General features: G+C 35.0%; 1 long non-coding RNA gene across 1 annotated transcript; it reads left to right on the top strand.

Annotated features, from left to right (window-relative positions):
* The first annotated feature begins 13065 nt into the window (after positions 1-13065).
* On the top strand, positions 13066-14538 carry LOC126819624 (uncharacterized). The gene is made up of 3 exons (XR_007679704.2): positions 13066-13146; positions 13444-13533; positions 14467-14538. It is a non-coding gene; the product is annotated as an uncharacterized LOC126819624 (long non-coding RNA).
* The last annotated feature ends 5814 nt before the right edge of the window (positions 14539-20352 follow it).

Genomic DNA, 20352 nt, shown 5'->3' with positions numbered 1-20352 from the left:
ACCTAAAGACAGTGGTAAAAAATCAATACAATCCAGAACAAACTTTAAATGGCTACAACCCAAGATCGGTTTGAATAATTTTCGGACCAAAATATTTAAAAAATATATTATTTATGATTGTGTATTGCCCTATACTCTATATTTAAACATAATTCTGACAGTCAGGGCTAAAAGAGAAACTAAAATAATTAAACAGAACGACTTAAGATCCGTTGGGACAAATAATGAGTTTGACCGGAATGAAACTTTGATCATATGGAGCTTGACCGGAATGAATCTTTGATCAAATGGATCTTGACCGGAATAAAACTTTGTTCATATGAAGCTGTACGGGAATGGAACTTTGATCAAATGAATCTTGACCGGAATGAAACTTTGATCAAATGATGCTTGATCTTTCAAAAATTGAATCAACCGAATTCCGCACGCCAAAGCGCGTTTGTTCCTTCAGCTGTGTCCGGTTGGTACAGAAAAGTAGGACGTTAAACCCCATTTCAATTATTTGTCTCATACCAATCTGTAATACACATAAATTGTAGATCCCAGATTATTTGTTAAAATAATTTGCGGTCATAATATATTAGAATTAATGATTTATTAGTTAAGAATCCTTATTTGATTGGATAAAAGCCTGATTGTGTCGTGTATACATAATAGATGAATAACATGCATGACATTGACGGACAGCTATCAATTTATGACACTTTATTTCCGTAGAAAATATGCAAGCTTATGGTTCCATAAAGGTTAAAGAAATACTCTATGTGCGATAACAATTCAGATATTGGCAAATTATGGGATAACTATTTTAATATTTTAGTCATTAATGTAATTTCTGTTCTTATCTCCTTTAAGTTTTGTTTGACTAATGATCGTATTACAGTTATGAAAAAAACACGGGAATTGTGGGTTTGCTGATATTCGTCCATTTATTCTGATTAATTTTTAATATTTCATGAACGACATCGTCTATTTTTCTATCTCAAATGGACAATATTTCTTCCTAAAATGACAGGATTAATCCTTTTACGTCAGGTCGCCACGGAAATTGATATGGGTCAGGAAAAGATCAATCTCGTGTGTTCACCTCACACAGCGTCTTTTCACCTCCACCACAAAAGAGCGAGCTGTCAAATATTCTGAATAATTCAAAAAGGCAATTTATCAAAATTAGTAATAATGATATCACATCCGTTGCTGTGGTTAGATACATGGAACCATATCATGTTGTTGACATATGGCGTAACCAGATTCAAGTTCTGAGTACTTGTTTTTTTTAATTGTTCGACACCTCTCACCCTTCGTCCTCCATGATGTTAGCAAAGAAGTCAGAAATATTAAGCTTTTAATAAACCATATGGCTTCGACTGAAAAATATAAAAATTATTTAATGTAAATTCATTGAATTTTTAAAAGTTTAAACCAATTCTTTGAATGATTTTCTGTTGAAAGTACATCTTCCATGCGCAAGCGAGAATACGGAATGGCATAAGAAGACAAAGAACAAAATATACTTTAAGGGGAATTATGGGAGATTAGATAAAAAGTTGACAGTTCTCTCGCTATAATAGTTTAAAAAATAGATAACGTAAATAGAATATGTTGAAAAATTCAGTCGAATTGCACCACTATGAATTTTAGGCTAGCCTCGATCATCATTACTAATGTCGGTACGATAAAAACAGCTAAAATTAGCTAAATATCGCAGACTAGCGATGGCATCAAGAGTTGAATATGGTCTGGATACGTTAATTAATGTCTTATTAGTAATTTAGATTAAATTTCATATTATATACTCTATTTAAAAAAAACAACAACAAAAAAAAAACAGCTATAAATACAAGGAACCAAAACCAATTCTTTTCGCAATTTAATCCAATAATCTTGAACAATGTTAGTTTCCTACCCTCGACCCGAACCCCTCAAAAAAACTTTCTAAGCAATCAAATGATGGTTATCTCAAATTAGTTTGAAAATTTTACATCGACCTATATTATTATAAACTAAATATTTGTCAAACATTTATAAAAAAGGAGGGGAACCTTTTAAAATAAATTTAATAGGTAAATATTTCTAGAAAATAGCATGGAATACATTATTTTAGAAAAGAAGGGACACATGTTTATTTAAAAAAAAAATACGATTTCATTTTTTTTTTATAAATTTCAATGAAACGGTATCCTTAGAAAACAGTCTTTAGAAAATGGACAGGAAAAATATTTAGAACATATAGAAAATATTATGGAGTACATTTATTTTTTAAAGAAAAGAAGGGACAAATCTTTATTTAAAAAAATACTATTTAAATTTTCTTTTATAAATTTCAATGAAACAGTATCCTTAGAAAATAGTCTTTAGAAAATACAAAGGAAAAATATTTGGAACATTTTATCAAAACATTTTGATACTTGTGGTTTCCTGCTTTTGAATGATGATGTCTTCTTTATTTTATCGCCATTATTCAAACTTCGACGTCTACTACAACATGACTACTGTAATCACCTTTTCATGTACTGTATATAAAACACAAATGTTGAATTTGATGGCCTCTTGGTGCCTTTTATGTTCAGAGTAATTTAAATACAGTGGAATTAATCTTCGACCAATACTTCAATAATTGCGCCTCATTCCATTCTTGTTCTTCGATAAAATTCTACATGATTTGGTTTTGAGGAACAAAAAAAATGGAAGTTGAAGGGAAGCAACAAGTTCGTTAGCTGACCCAGGGTGATCTCTTTCATGAATCAACGTCCCTTGATTCTCAAAATGAGCGCCACTGACGACCATCAGCGATCTAATTGCCCTAATGAATCAACAATCAGACACATAGGTACAGTAATGAGGGTCAAAGGTTATTCTAATATGACCCTCCCCGACTGGTAGAGCTCTAACAAACAACCCTGGGTGATCAGGGATCGCTTATTATGTTCTATGTCATAACTAAAAATTGGCGCTTTATGATTACGTGTTAAGGGGTCGCAGTCAATCAATTCACGTTCCCAGCAATCAAATGACGTCACGTTAGACATGAGTTGTTTGTTTTTCTAACATGTGCAGAGATTGGAAATGATTTTATCTATCAGAATTATCTACGTATCAAGCTCATTAGTAAGAGAAATCATTATTCATCATGACCCAAAAACTTTGTCCAAAATTCTGGTTGTCAATTTTATTTCATTATGAAATCAATTACCGACTGCCAATTGAAAAATATTTGGCATAAATTTTTTTTAAAGCAAATATAAATTGTTACTGATATCAATATTTTTACTTCCGAAATTGTTGATCTTCCATTAAATTAACTGATGGCTTCGTCTAATTCTAAGATGTATCTGTCAGATCAGGATTTGTAAAAACTGTTTAAGAAAAATTTGTTTTATATTCAATGCCGTATTATTATTCAGATAATTACCGTATAGAGCTTGTCGAACAAGCAAAGACGAGAGTATCCTCGTCGAAACGTCGCACAGTATTAAACTCTGTAATATCCATAAAATTGTACCTTGTGTTAATAAGTTCAATTACTAAAGAAGAAACTTTATTGCATAAACAAATCTTACAAGGTTATGTGCATATACAAATAAAAATAATAGAAATACAGTTTACATGAAACAAACAAAGGATACCTCCAATGCCCATCAAAGAAGTTACTTAAAACTTCTCGTCGCTGAAATGTTGCTCATAATCCAATCTGATTAAAACACAGATCCTATTTTGTTTCGTTTTTATAGTTCAAAATTTCGTTTTACTTGTCTTTACTAGGATCTAGATGAGTTTTTATCATTGACGTGTTCTGAATGATGTGAAGGATTAGCCAATGAAACGTTCTTTTACGCCGACCTATAGGCGTGTTTCGCACGGAACTGTGGGTAATCCACTAGTATCATCAATGCTGATTGGTTAATCAAATGTCTGACGTCATAGGGTCAAAAGCCGCTCGTATGACCTCTGACGCGACTTATCGCTACAACCGGTCAGATCTTGATGTAGTGTAGGCCATCGAAAGTATAAAAAAACGAAACGAAATATAGATCTTATTTTAATCAGATTGGTCATAATCTTGTCTTAAAAACAATTATAATAATACTAAGTTATTTAGACAGTGTCGTACAAACATACATTGCCTTACTGGATTATAAATCTTCGTAAATCAGTATCCCTGTTTAATATCTACCATAATTAAAGGAGCTAAGTCGCTAATATTTGGGACCTAGAAATTGACACAAATGGGTCGCAACGCATACAATAATGTAATAAGAATGTATATAAATTGATTTACATTCAATCGTTTCTGTTTTTACTGTAATTTTTAATCAGTTAGGTTCAGCGAAATACGCCAGTATTCTCAATCGAATTTCAATCTCTAGCGTCTGGTTATTCCAGTCTACGCCGATATTATTTATTGGGCTTGCTCGCCAGATAAGAATATAGCGTCACCGTTTGACATGACTTGTGGAATATGCCTAACCTCGTTTTTCGAGTCCCTTATTACAAATAGCACTTAAACGCATTATGGTACACGATTCGTGTACCAATGGTAAAATGTTTATTTTGTTTTAAATATTGGATATCAGAAGCCCATCTTTTCCCGGTAAGATGACAACATCAATGTTGATTTAAACCGACAAATAAATCGTGTTTTAAATGTCGAAGATTTTGGATGATATTGAGTTAGAGACATAGCTACTTTAATGAAACTACGGTTAACTCATATCTATGGAGGAACAGAGTTTTGTATTTCCTTATTGGCAAGATATTAATATGTTTTATCATAAACCATGTTTGATCTTCAAGAAACTTTGGTTCACTAATTCGGATCATGAAGCCAGAGAGACAATTAACATACGGGTCCGCTTTTTCTGCTTAGATGAGGGCAAAGAAAAACTAAAGTTGTTACTCAGCATCTCAGAATAATAATAAACCAATATTTCTTTATTTGTTCTTTGGTGTTTCCAATCGCTGACATGACACATCTCTGACGAGAAAAGAGAACATAGTTACGCCAAATCAAATAACTGGCTACGATTCGGAATGAGTAGAGTTAATTAGGGGCTTGTGTTCTTCGCCTACAGACGATTTAAAATGTTGATGATGAAGATGGTGAAATTTACTTTAGCAGCCCTTAAAATAATGTGGTCAACCTCTTTGCTCACGTGTCTGCCCAATCGCTCATTTGGACGACATTTGGCGGTTTTATGTCAATTAGTTTTTACTTGATTATGTTTACTGTGATAGCCAATCAGAGCAACCGCAATGACTCATATTTTTGCCCGCAAACGCTAGTTTGTGGCCGAGAGCAAACACGAAATAATTTGTTAATTTATCAGATTATGCTCTTTGCCAAAATTACCATTTTGTAAAAGATTGCGGTCTAACATTTTGGTAAAAGGAGAGAAGTTGATGATGAATAAACTCGTGCCTCAAAGAAACAGTTGTTGAAAAGAAAAAAAGGCTGCAGGCAAACACTAATTTGGTCTGACATCGGTTACCATTTTTTGCTTTTAAAATTCTAGTATAAAATAAAAATCCTGTCTAGTAGATAACTTCTCATCCCGTCCGATATTATGAATCATAAACTATATAAATATAGGAGAACTTTAGATATTTTTTTTTTCACTTCATAAAAATAACATAAATATAATTTATAGTTCCAAGAGTTGGCTCGTTCTTAAATAAATAATACACCTAACTGGTTCTTATCCAGTACTGGCAAATTATTTATTTGTTGTAAACATGTTTCATGAGTTTCTTTATTCCAAAATAATAAAATATCTAAAGCACTAAACGCTACTGGAAGCGGGCCGTAAGCTCCACGGAAAAAATATCAAGTCTAATCCTGGCTCTCTTAAGAAACACAACCATGGTGGCTCGCTAACTTGGTGGTCCCGTGTTCAATATCTGTGTTGACCGTGATTTTTCCGGCGTGTGTCAATGGACAACATACAGTCGTTCGGGTGAGACGAAAAGCCAAGGTCCATAGTACACATTGGCGTGCACTTAAAGAAACCCCTAGCAGTTAGAATTCAATATAAGAGTAGGTCGTAGCACTGCTGACGGGGAAAAATTTTCGTCATAGCACACTGTATGCCCGTCTTCATTAGCACAGTCTGAGCAGAACAGTAGGACGTTAAACCCTATTTCATTTCTCTTTAGAAATCCATGTTCACTTTATCGCCAAGTTTGTCTTTAAGTAGTGTTGTGTTGCACATGGTAAAATATGCCTATCACCATATACCATTTTATTCTGTATACATATTTATTTTCACAAGGGAAACACTGGTCTGCATTTAATGTGTTGTATAAGAAGGAACCATGTCCAAAGTCAGATATTTTCGACTGCAAATTACCGAGTTATCTACTATTTATGTTTATTCAAAATCTGGTGATATTAGAAAATAAAGAAGAACCCTAAATCCAATTTTCTGAAATTAACTGAAACTGAAACTACTTGATATGAAATGGGGTTTTAATGTCCTACTTTTCTGCACCGCCTAGGCTAATGAAGACGGGCATACACCATACAGTGTGCTATGAAGGGAAATGTTGCTTAGACAGCGGCGCTAGGACACGCCACATAACACCCCTTGTCACATTACTCGTAAATGATTTGAATAGAATATAAAATTAAGTCGTCATCATGTTTGCGTCATAAATTAGTTTACATGACAGGTGTGCTCATCATTTCATTTAATATTTTAAATAATTTTTGCGTGTATATAATTAGATATAACATTTAGCATGATTAATAAAGTTGCAACAACCCATATTTTATAGTTACAATATTTTTAAGAAACGAAATAAGCAGTATCTAGTAATAGTTCTAATTCACAATAAATATCATCTTTATTAATACTACAAGAGATTGGGCATGCGAAAGATGAAATTAAAAGACATTCTGCTTGTCGTGAAAGAAGTGTTAATAATGAGGATGTGATTGCTATTGGCCTGAAGGTAGATCAAGGATACTATTGTAACAGGAACAATTACAACCCACTTGCTTATTACCAGTCATCATGATGAATCTTGATCATACCCTCCAGATAGCATATCTCTTTTATAGATACCACGTTAAAGTGCGGGGGTATTTTTTATCCCCTATTCAATGGATCACAAGCCTTCTTCCGACACCCTCGAGCGTTGTGCCCTTACTAGGATATGCACTCCACAGATAAAGGATTTTGTTCATATTATTAGTTCCGTTGTAGTACAACAACCCCGATTTCACGATTTTAATATTTACAAATGAGTTGGCATTTAAACCCCACATATTATGAAAGTTTAAATAAAAGAAAATGTATATACATCTTTTATAAATACATTAAGATTGTGTAATATTCACTGCAATAATTCCATTGCTTCTTTAGAGACAAATGATTAATCGTGGGTGTAGACTGGTTTTGTTACAATATATTTCATTTCAAATGAAAACTGTTATATATTGAGCGAAATTTCTTAAGAAATATTTGTAATGAAAGAGAGAGAGAGAGAGAGAGAGAGAGAGAGAGAGAGAGAGATGGAGTTTAACGTCCACTCCACACGAACTAGGTCATTTCAGGACTAGAAATGGAATAGAAAGTTTTTTTAGCAGAGCATATTGGTTTTCGTGGGCCGCGGTAAGCGAGGCATCCTGGCACTAGACTCAGGACTGGAATGCGAGGTATATTCGTGTAAACATAGGCGTGCTTGTAAACGAACCCTCCCTTGGCACTGGAAATCGTAGAATAGTAGGTGGAAACGCTGTTTTCCCTGCAAATGTCTCCTACTTATAAAATTTTTATTGGCACCGATCAACCTTTTCGGGCATGTATAGTACATTTTCATCTCAGCAGCAGTATAAGAGACATTGCCAGTCCTAAATCGTAACAATATATGTCTTCCCAAGTTTACACCTAGTTTACAGGCACTCGGGGCGACCGTTTGTTTATCAAACAAAAATATAACAGCCCTAACATAAAAATCGGGGTAAAAAAACGTAAACATTTATCGCTAAAAACCAAAGTTTTGTATCGACAAATTCATACATGTTATCTTTGAGATTAAACATGTTTTGTTTCAACAAAAACGCAAAATACTACATGTGCAGGTACCGACAACAAAAGACTGAAAAACAATTTTGCTCTCATCCAATCACAATTATCAACCAAGACTAATAAATTAAGAGTTATTAACATCATATTCTATTGGCTAGACTAAATTTATTGCTTCAGAATGAATTATTATAAGGAGATCACACATTTTGTGTTTTAAGGTCTACACTGGAAACGGATTCAGGGGAAAATAACTATTCAGTAACCCGGAATCAGACTAGTAATTCTCTCCCCCATTGACTTCCATGTTAAATCCATGACATTTTTTTTGAACATTCCAATGACATTAATCTTTAAAACCACACAGAGTCCAATATGTCACAATCAGCTGATAAAAATGTTGAAAGGGGTTGACCATTTCGATTTTTTGTTAGGCCTGGTCAAAGAAATCTATAAGTAGTGATGTCATTTTAGTAGGCGATCATCCTAATTCATATATGTTTAATTCCTGATCCTTCCGTCCCAAGATCATGAATATTCATCAGAACATGGAAATTGAAACATTCTTCTTCGATTCTAGACCATAAGCTCAACAGAAATTCTTATGCAAAGGGGGGAGGGGAGAATTGCTATAACTATAGGAACTACAAGGGTAATTATTAGTCTGAGTGCACTTGTTAACGTGCAGATAATGCTCACAGCCATTGCTTTAAGACCGTAACCGATGGTATGTGTGAGATGGGTATTGTGTATTGTTCTGCGTTAAAATGTTTTACGTCCATAGATTCAACAGTGGACTTAAGTCAAATATACAAAATTAATATAGTAAACAGTCCGGCTTCAATTACTTTTCCGAAATGGGAGCCGCGGTGGCTCAGTGAGTTAGACGCTAGCTCACAACCAGGCGCTATCGGGTTTGCTCCCGGTGCTAACCGAGAAAGTTCCTCTGGATTTTCCGGCGTGCAGGTTTCCCCTTGTCAGTGGTACAGGACGGAGGGCTTAGTCGGTCTAATAGGACGAACACATTGGTTTGCACGTAAAAGATCCATGGCAGATGGAATTCGGAATACGAGAAGGTCTTAGTGCCGTTGTCCGGAAAAATTTCCCCTTATATGCCCGCCTTGATTAGCCCAGTCGATACAGAAAAGTAGGACATTTAACACAGCAACCAGATAAACTCATGGAACTAATCCAAAAGAGGGCTTCGTTGAAAAATGGTACCCCCAAAAATATTTTCGAAGCATTGGTCATTTTTTCTATAGACTCCTTCCCTCCTACGGCAATTCACAGGTCAATATGACATTACGACACGATCGATAGGACATTATTGCCAACATATAATTAACAGCTTGATGGTTGTTTTATGGGAATTTATATATAAATGTAGGTATATAAACGGATAAAGGTATATCTGATTTTCATTAACGTGGTAATAATTGTATATCATAATTTAACAAGATCAGGTTTTGGAAACAGCTGATGGTAGATTTTTAAACACTTTCTTCTTTGTCATTAACCGTTTTGTCCATGTATAGTTTGGACGAATTTATGGATAAATGAAATGCGAATTGTCATTAATATGTTTTGAAGTGTGATATTAAAATTAATACAAATTTCAACAGAATTTACATAAAAGGTCTGTTAAATTGATTTCCAGTGAGTGGAGAATTATAGTTGACATTATATATTGAAGTTCACGGAGGGTAAAGATGTAGATTTCACCGATCTGATCACAGCTGGTTGAAATCAACATATACCTATCTCAATATATACAGCTGTATATTACATACATATAAAGTCACAGTGACCTAACCTACTAGTATGGAAAGTTCAATGGTTTATATATTGCCAAAATGTTCCTCAAGATCCATTCATTTACGTACACCCAATCTTCTTGATTTTTTTGTGAGCTATACACACATGCCGAGAAAACATGCGAGACGCTTTCTGGATATACAAACGAAACGCAGATCTGCTTGCTGTGGTTCTTAGATGTTGTCTATTTGTGGGTATGAGGCCAGGTGCACGATATATTTCTTTAAGGTCAAACAAGTCGCGCTATCAATTACGCGGTTAGGTCAGGGCAGGGCATATTTGTATAAAATTACCAGCAAACATGCCCTTGTAGATCTCTTGAAGACGAAGTGAAATATATATCTACCCTTCACCCGAACAAGCATATTTCGTCTAGTTGAGGGCAAGAGAAGCGACACGAGAAATAAATTGTCTAATCAGTTAAAAGTGTGTATAAAGTGCACCGTGAACATCAGTGATAATATTCTCATTTTTCATAATATCAACGGAATCAGATGACAGTTGAAAAACTATAAGTCATTTATCAATGAAAGAACAAAATCTAATCTACGCATTTTGTGTCAAATTTTCCCGAATACCTTCTGCGTGGGCGTAAGGCTAAAGTTTCTTATTACATGTTTCTGCACCAACCGGGATAATGGACATCGTTTGATATGTCTACAGCTCCGGGTGTCCCCGGGCACTCACCCATCCAAGTACTGGGCGGGTCCGATGTTGTTATATGTTAGAAAGTGTTACCTTTGTATGGACGTGAACCATATACTCAGATGTAACCCATGACATAACCAGGCACAATTACTAAGCGACAGTAATTATAGAATTAGAAAAATTAGACCTCTATAGGTAATATGAATTAAAATAGCAGTTTTATTATGTATCGAAATTAGGTCATGCTAAATCTGTGTTTAACGTTTGAGGTACTAACTTTTGGCAAATAGAATATAAAATTGCTGGCAGCAAGTTGTATTACCAAAATGTTAACAAATCTGAAACAATAACCGGAGAATAGTTCACATCAAATTAATCTAAATTCAATGATAGGAAACGAGAGGGGGGGGGGGAGCAACACACCCTTAAACGTGTAGCAGGGGTTGGGATGTTGGTAGATCAGTATGTGTAGCTGTTGGTGGTTTATTTGATAAAGGATCTTTTAACCCGAAACGTTATGAAGATGAATAAACCACCTCCCATTTCAACCTAAATCTGTTTTTATTTGCACTGTCGTTGTGTGGGGATTTTCAAATATCTAAATTCATTAATTTGGTTGACGATACAGCCTTTAACCGACCTGAACCACAATAGGACCAACCACAAATCTTAACATATTGTAGTAACATATTGTAGTAACGATAACTGGTCTGAAAAGAAAACCAACTTTACAATAATCTTGAAGTAACGCTGGTTTAGAAGTCTTAAATATCAATAAAAACCTTTTCCATTAACAACAATGGGCCCGAACAATTATTGCATCCCAGTAACATTTATTAATCTGAAATAAATAAAACCCAACTTACTCCTTGGAATGATAACCGTTCTGAAACAGAAACCAACCACATTGAAGTACAACCCTAATCAGGTATACTAATGCTATCATCTTTAAAAACAAAACAAGTTAAGTGGTCTGAAACACCAAAATCATTGTCTTTCAACAATCTCGCGGAACAGTTTACTTGTCTAAGAATTCAATCTTCAAGTTCAAGAAACGATAACCGAAACGTTAACAGATCTGAAACTGACTGAAACACCACTAGAAACATTAGCCGATCTAAAGCATCAATGCCATCATCTACAGGAAAAGTTAATCGATCTAAAGAAATAAATACAATCATGGTCCTGAAACATTAACCAATCTGAAACATCAATATTAACTAATCCGGAACATCAAAACACACATCCTCAAGAAAATTTATTTTAATAATTTATCTGAAACATCAATATAACTATCACTATCTTCAGAAACATCAATCTATCTGAAACACTAATACTACAATAACCGACCTGGGCCCTTATTCACGAAAACTTAAACTAAGATAAAATCGAAATTTTAAGAAATACTGCAATTCGATTGGTTGACCAGTAAAATCAATTTGCATATATCCAACTTGCATATTGGTCAGCCAATCGAATTGCAGTATTTCTTAAAATTTCGATTTTATCTTAGTTTAAGTTTCCGTGAATAAGGGCCCTGGAAACAGCATTGCAACAATCTTACAGAAACGTTAACTAATCGACCAATACAACTATATTTCAGGAAAAAGTATGGCCTGGAACATCGTATCTATTGTTTATTTTGGCACATTTGGCCTTAAATGTATTGAAAATATATTCTGTTATTCCTTTAAACTAAAAGAAATCGTTTAATGAAGGATTGCTACGAAAGTTTGTTAGCTGTGTGAAATCCTCAAATTGTGTTTACAGTAGATAAACGAATATAACTTTGATAGCCAATATTCTCTCTTAGTCCTCACAGTGGAAGAGAAAGGTATTCTACGTACCAATGCACCGATTCCCCCTTTTTTAAAACAGAAATTAAAATTACATATAACTGCAATATGATGCGCCTTGAAGGCAATTTAGAATTCACAGTCTAACTACCAACTAACTCAATTAGTTTTAAATGAACTCGTGATAAACTTTAACAAGAAGTAATAAGAAAAGTCAATGGACCTAATCATAACCGGGTTCTTGCACCAATTAACTCCTATAACTCGTAAAAATTTATTAGGTGTTGCTGAACATGTTGTTATCAATTTTAATTTGAAAAATCTTTTTCTTAAAAAGAACATGTTAATTACTAATGGTAACAAATGCACAATTTAGGAGGAACTTTACAATAATTTATGATTCCCATATTTGCTACCAGTGGCACTCCCATCTGTCGAAATTAATTTGATAGGACCTGTTCCTGAATAAAAGTTAAGATTTATGCGATCTATGGTCATTAACTTTTTAAATATGCAGCAATTGTTTTTGGGGTTATTTTTTCTTTCATGCGGTTGTCGAAGGTTCTTTCCGAAATATGGGCTAATTTGTTGCTTTTGCCTTATTTTTGGCACGTTTTCCGAATATTTGTGCTGAAATTTCCCGAAAGTCTCATTCAGGTTGTTCATCTGATCTACTTCTTTGAAATGTTATAATTCTGTTTACCCAACAAGTATTGAACACATGCATGCACGTGCACGCAGATTGTACAGCACATGTTGAGCTTTAATCATAGTGCACAGTAGGCTTCCAGAAGAACTTACAGCCCAGATAAGTGAAGTAATGGTCCCTTTGGAAAAAAAATGTCTTCTGAACTCATTAAGTAAAAAGTTTGTTACTTTGTTTGGGGGTCTACATGTAGATTTATTGTTATTTTAACACCGGGGATGTTAGTTTAGCATGTTTATCGTAACAGTTCTCACTCTTTCATCACTGTGACATAACATAAACAACACTCAACATATAACATTAGTATTTATATATCTAATCTTTTGGGTAATGATGATAGTATACACCTTTAGCTTGGAAAAAAAGAGCACGACAAACATTGAGTCATTTTTTTACCAATCCTCATTTCAAAACGAAGATAGTGATTCCCAAGAACCGTTTTCTTTTGCAGGTGCGGGAAATAAACATAGATTATTAATATGAGGGAAATGATAACAACAAAGATATTCATCTTCTTGCTATCGTTTGCGCTTCATTAAAGGTACGTGGTTTCCACTTTGAAAATCTAAATCTGGTCCAATTCAGCAATAACGTGCAGTGGGTGCCACAGTGGCTAACTGATCCAGGCCTTAGCTCACTAACCAGGAGGAAACAGGTTCGATCCTTGTGTTGGCCTAGGAAGTTCATCTGGGTTTTTCCAACCCGGTTCTTATTGTCACTAGTACTGCACGAGAACTCTGGTAAGAAACAGTCGCTAGTCGTTCGGAGGGGACGAAACACCGAGGCCCCGTATACGAGTTGTGTGCACGTAATGGCACCATTGGCAGTTCGACACAGAGTGTCTGGGTGGTGTATGGCTCTGTTCTTCTGTCCAGTCGGTTAATTGTTGTGACAGGTTTTGTCCACGAATCACTATAGTTATTTGGTGCAGTGAAACCATTAAAAAAACCACTGTAAGTTTCAATTGACCATAATTTAAGTTAGAATTCGCAGATTTGGTTAAGGTTTTATATTTTGCAAGTACTAAACTAGGGGCTTTGATTTTTGTATATTTAGTCTTCCATAATGAACTATTTGATAATAGATATTTTATGTTGATGCCACTTCTCGTCTGATGTGTTCATATAACTAATAGATGTTGTTACTTTTTCATACAGCGGTTTTGTAAGAACACATGAATACAACTTACTTTATACATTTTAACTTAATTTAAAAAGAGTAGGCGTTGAAATTTGTCCTTTCGGTATCTTATCCGCTAATTATGGTGTAATTCGGGAACGCCCGTATTTCTATGTTGTCGTTACTCGATCAGGAACATCCACGGGGACATCAATCAGAAGTGTTTATGTAGAACAGTTATCATTATTTTGCTGATAGATAATTTGCATTGATAGGAGCTTTTAAAACCTAATTTATTCACCTATACACCTCTTTTTCCTGCCTGTAAACTAGAAACGAGACCATCTTTTTTCAGACTTACAAGGATTGTTATATGCCCACATTTTATGTAAGAGCATAAAAGAAGAAAACCTATTTTGCATACAGGAATAATAAAATGTACGTAAAAAAACAAATAAACATAGTTAAATGTACACAAATATATATTTTAAATTGTTGGAAATCGTTCAATTCATTCAAAGTTGATTCTTAATATAAAAGTCTTTTTCTTCTTTCTGCATGTCTTTACAAGATGTTAGAAAATTAATGTCATCCTCCACTTCCTGGCATATATATTATTATTACAAATACCATATTTAGCATCTGATTTGATACATCTTCCTGTATCTCTTCATTTATGTGCGCTCATTTTCCGACTTTTCAGAGATTGTCTATGTTATCCATTTTTTTTATTATTGTTTCTAGAAAATTTTCATAATTTATATCATTGTATATATTTGAATATGGTCATCAAACTTGCCGCGATTGCTCGAATTATCTGAAGAAGAAATCCTATCGAAAATAAATATTATTGCCCCTGTCACCTAAACCTTTTTAATGCTCTACAGGACACAGTCTGCAATTGCTCCAAAAGTAAAACAGAACCCTGCCTACTCCTATATCGAATTCCAGCTGTTACCAAGGGTCATTTTACGTGCACGTCAATGTGTACACGGGACCTCGGTTTTTCGTCCCATCCAAAGAACTAGACAGCTGTCATTGTCAGACCACCCGTCCTGCACCACTGACAAGGAGAAACTAGTCAAAAGTTTATCACAGTACTATATTTGTTATTTGAGTATCAGGAGATATATTTTAAAACTCACAAATATTATATAATGGAAAATAATAATAATAAAAAAAACTACCACTGCATTAACATGTATTCTAGTAGGCGCCACACTCGATTAAGACACAGTAAAACATATCCAAGGTGTCTCGTATTTTTTTTTATATTATTGTGTAATAATAGCTATCATTACCACGGTGTATGGTCTATTGTGACAGCAACTCGTAAAGATCAATTTCTTGGCTAAATAACCACGAGACCTTTATATTTGTTTATCTGCCATTTTAGGCACATTGAAGTTCAGACAGAGAATAAAAAATCTGCATATCTTTTCTTACTATAGATCAGTCGCGTAATGTGATCTACAGCTTGACCTTAGTTAACCTTCTAATTTTGGCTCTATTGAATGATGTCAGGGTGCATCTGGTTATGTAATACCACTCGGCAAAAGGTCTCATCCCATGTCGGATAGAATCCACCCATAGCTTGAACTTCTAGTCTACATGTACCAACTGTCTCAGACAGCTTCAATAACATCAGATACTATTTATTGTAGAAGCGCCTTGAAATAAAACCCCAACAAATTACACGTTTGCGATTGATAACGCAATGGTACCGTCTAAATGTAGCTTGAATATCAATCTGAAAAATTAAAACTATAGCTGTCACCATACTCGACTTGTAGGTTGTTTACATGTATTTGTTACTTGAAACAGGTACTAGATCGCATTCACGGCGTACAAATACGATTATTGTTTCACTAACTGCCAAGCTAACATACTTTTCTTTGGGCAGATTTTCGGTAAAATAGTCGATATAAGAATATTACAAAAAAATACAACGACCCAACTATGTGCCGTTTTAGTGTGTCGTCGATGTTAGGAAGAGGCTCGGTTGATCTTTAGACATCTGTCAGTATGATTCGGCCTAGTAACAATTGACAAAATCTACTTGGAAATGAAACAAGGTTATTGTGCATACAAGCTGTAAACACAACTATTGAGATAAGTTCGGAAGAAACGTACTTTTCCAACATTTTTTCTTTCGTATATACAAAGTACTTCAAGATAAACTTGAAATGTATTGGCCCAAACAAAAATCAAAAGTTCTCATGGAAGTAAATAAACAACATTTATTCTCTTACTCAACGGGAGATAAAAACCCGTCGTATTAAGATCAGCCGATGCACACGTGTTGTTACATTGCGTTGGCGTATGTACCAGAGGCTTTGAACTAAGCTTCTTCATTTGGTATGCGCAGTCGTGTATATAATAACTCTAGGCTAATTTCAAGGGGTTGTTTTTTTAATAATTTCTCGTGAACTGTAGATGCATGTATATCTGCACTATCAAAGGAATACCATTAACCACGCCACATCGATCCTCTGTTGGCTGTTGGCACTAGTCTTAGTGAAAGACGTACATAGTGAGGGGGCCATTAACACTCCTCGGAACTTTTCCGCACCCATAGTGGATGAGCGGGCTGGAATTCTCATTTTCATAATTTTTTAGTCACCCCACCCCTACCTTATGAACGGCACCGTTATGCTAATCAGACCAAAAGCCATTCATTTTTATTTGTGGGATTTACTGTGAGCACGGAATGTCAATCGGCCATTTAGCATGTCACCCCCGACATTATCTTTCTATAAAATAAGTTTATATCGAGGTTATGGTGTAAGTTTCGTCTGTGCCAAAAGATCAGGACATGAATACAGGTTCGGTCATGGATTCATGCACTCGCATAATAGACCCGACAACATTTACGTCATAAATACGATAATCTTTCACGTTAGTAGCATTTAATGCAACCTCTCCTGGGATAAACACTGCGCTCGGTGATGCATTGGGCGTCGAGGATCGTACGGATTTCTTACAACACCAAACATCACAGGAAGATGTTTGGTGTTAAAGGGAACAAGCTGGGCGGGGCGCCTGAATGCTGAATGTTAAGTATAGAGAGTAAAATATCATGGTTGGAGTAATACAATATTTACAACTATCAATGATAAGGTGAATTGCTGCTGCAAGCCTCTTCGACCTCTTACGTAAATGATAGGAGGTAATTTCCCGACATTTTACACGAGGATCTGATAAAATTTCAACTAGCATGCTGGGGCCGACAGCGGAAAGCCGGCATTACACTCGTTTGAAGTATAGAGAATCAAAGTGCCTGATAATCTATTACGAATTAGCCTTTTTTTGTAGATTTGTTAAACACCACTAAAAGGGCGCCTCATAAAACTTAAACATACGCAAAAGAACATTGTTAAAATAGATGTCTCGACATTTAACATTCACTTTTAAAAAGCAAACATTTTCATTTTAAAAGTGGTTACTCTCATCGACAACCAACATGTCCGTAGTATTAAGCTGTCGTGTACCCGGTCTGTAAGTACTTAAAGTAGCTAAGTCTCTAACTCAATATCATCCAAAATCTTCAACATTGAAAACACGATTTATTTGTCTTTGTTGTGATCTTACCGGAAAAAGATTGGCTTTTGATATCCAATATGTAAGACAAAATAAACATTTTACCATTGGTACACGAATCGTGTACCATAATTCGCTTCAGCCCCAGTTGTAACAAGAGACTCGAGGGACGAGGCTAGACACATTGTACCAAATCAAACGGCGTATGTAGACTGATATAACCTACGCTAGAAATTTGCACTCGATTGAGACTGCTGGCTTATTTCGCCGAACATAACTGATTTGAAATTGGAGTAAAAACGGAAACCATTGAATGTAAATCAGTTTATATACATTCATATTACAGTATTATATGCGTTGCGACCCACTTTTGTCAATTTATAGGTCCCAAATGTTAGCAATTTAGCTCCTTTAAGCTGCGTTCACACTCGGATTGGTTTGTCTCGGATTAAAAGCGGTGCGTCACATTACAGCTTATGCATATTGAATTCAAACTGAAACGTACCACACTGAACGCGCATAACTAGCAGAAGTGAAGGTCATTCATATCCAAGATGGATGCGCCCGTCATCTGTATTCGTGATCTTCTGTGGCTAATATTTAATTTCTTTAGGCGAGCAAGGCTACATCAGCGACGCCGTACCTTGCTTCTTCGGCATTTTGCCATTGAGCGTCGGGCACGATTTCGTCTGCACCAGAATCAAAAGCGAATGGTCGCGATTTCTATGCATCAACATTCAACAAGTATGTACATGCACTTCAATCTCGACTCTGTACTAGCGAAGATGCAATTCATAATTAAAATAGTTTCAGCACTAAACATAATGTCATTGTAATCGAACTACATACAATACATGCCAGAGACTAGTCTCAAGACGTCTGGAACTGGCCTGTCCTGTCCTGCCTCCAATGTCTAGTCCTTAAATGAACAGCCGTGATCTGAACACACCATATCTATGTATTTGGATTTTTAACTGGTTATGTTACCGTAGTATATGATTTAGTGAGGTAGGGCCACATCTATGTAGGCTAAACACCAACTGATTCTTGTTCGCAACAGAAGTCTTTATTTATTTGCAGAATATTGGCCCGGAAAATACACACGTTTCCCGCCAAGCGATAAAACGGAAGTAGAAGTGAACATGCGCGCAAAGTTATTCGGTTCCGATAAGTCCGTTGATCTGAATCAAGCGCGCCACACTCAAATTTTGACTGCGAATAACCCGATTGGGAATAGTTGTTCCAGATTGAATTCGAAAAAATATACGGATTCGTTACTACAGATTCACTTCGGATTTTAGCGAATTAAATGTGACGCCTAAATCCGGAATAAGACTTTATTCTGAGTTCAGTTCAGATTAAACCCCCATTATGAACGCACCTTTACATTCTAAAAGAAATGGATTCTGCCTACAGGAAATCCTCGGAGTGAAACCCAACAAACACAACGCGAGAACAAAGTCCAAGTGGCAGTCCCAGATTAACACACGGCACATTGAATAGAACTGGGTTTAATAAGTATGTAAATAAAACGAAAAAACACAAGTTACGAAAATCCTATTTACCTTGTCTGGAAATTAAAAATCAAAATATTGAAACATTCGAAAATGATTTGCTTAACTGGACTACATAACTTATTTAAGGAATTTCATTAGTAGAATGAAAGAAACTTTATTGCATAAAAACTTACATTGTTATATGCATATATCAGTCCTATCCTGATTCAATTCATTAATTACAAGGATGTGCAGAATTGAATTTGGCACCGTCTGCAGACTATATAAACGGTATAGGATCAAAACAAGTCGTTGTCTGTGATATCACCTCGGTGGAAGCGGACGTTAAATAAAGCTATTTTACACAAAACAAGTCATTGCCACCTATACAACCTTTGATAAAATCTTTTGATTGACCTCTTTTTAATCTGGTTGAATTCATGTCGAGAGATTATCTACCGTTGATATTTTGATATTGTTATCTTAATTAAATTCTAAATAATCACTTGAGTACCGTTAAAAATATCCTATTTTCCTTGATAATATATTTTAACATTAGTGCTCCTCGTCTAAATTTGCATTACAATAACGACATAAAGAGACTTGTAAAGAAACCTAGACGTATTATTTAGTAGTATGTCAACTTAGCTTTTATTCACACTAAAGCATTCAAAATTATTTAATCTATGTCCATGAATAGCACGTCATAGAAACTTTGCTTAAAGGATGCATTGAATTAGTTAACAAAAGTCAGGCTAAAACGGGAGACATTTCTAGTCAACTGACACCATATTTTTTTCTTACATTCATATCTTCCCTCTGAAAGGTCATATTATGCAATATTAATATATACGGTATGATTATGGATACCTACCGGGATTATATATTTTTTCGGCGATAAAGTCACATGTTATTCGTCACGTGAGCATTCATATCTAGCGCATCTTTTAACATACAATGTACCTTTATGAGCTGAATACCAATGAAGTCTTAAATATGTTTGTCCATTATTATTTCCTCACATTCGATTATTGAGCATTTTCAGGGGACAATGTTAACGTTCTGGCAACTTGTCGCCAGTACTCCTGTAGGTTAATCATACAATCCACAATTATAGGCGTCATTTAAAGTCTCAATACCACTCTTGCTGTAACTAAATAATATGTCCCAATCTTTATTCTGGTCAACAAATTGTACTATTTTAC

This window comes from Patella vulgata, chromosome 4 (genome assembly GCF_932274485.2).
Source record: "Patella vulgata chromosome 4, xgPatVulg1.2, whole genome shotgun sequence".
Classification (NCBI taxonomy): domain Eukaryota; kingdom Metazoa; phylum Mollusca; class Gastropoda; family Patellidae; genus Patella; species Patella vulgata.
The sequence above is the reverse complement of the archived record's forward strand: the minus strand, read 5'-3'. Positions and strand labels throughout refer to the sequence as shown.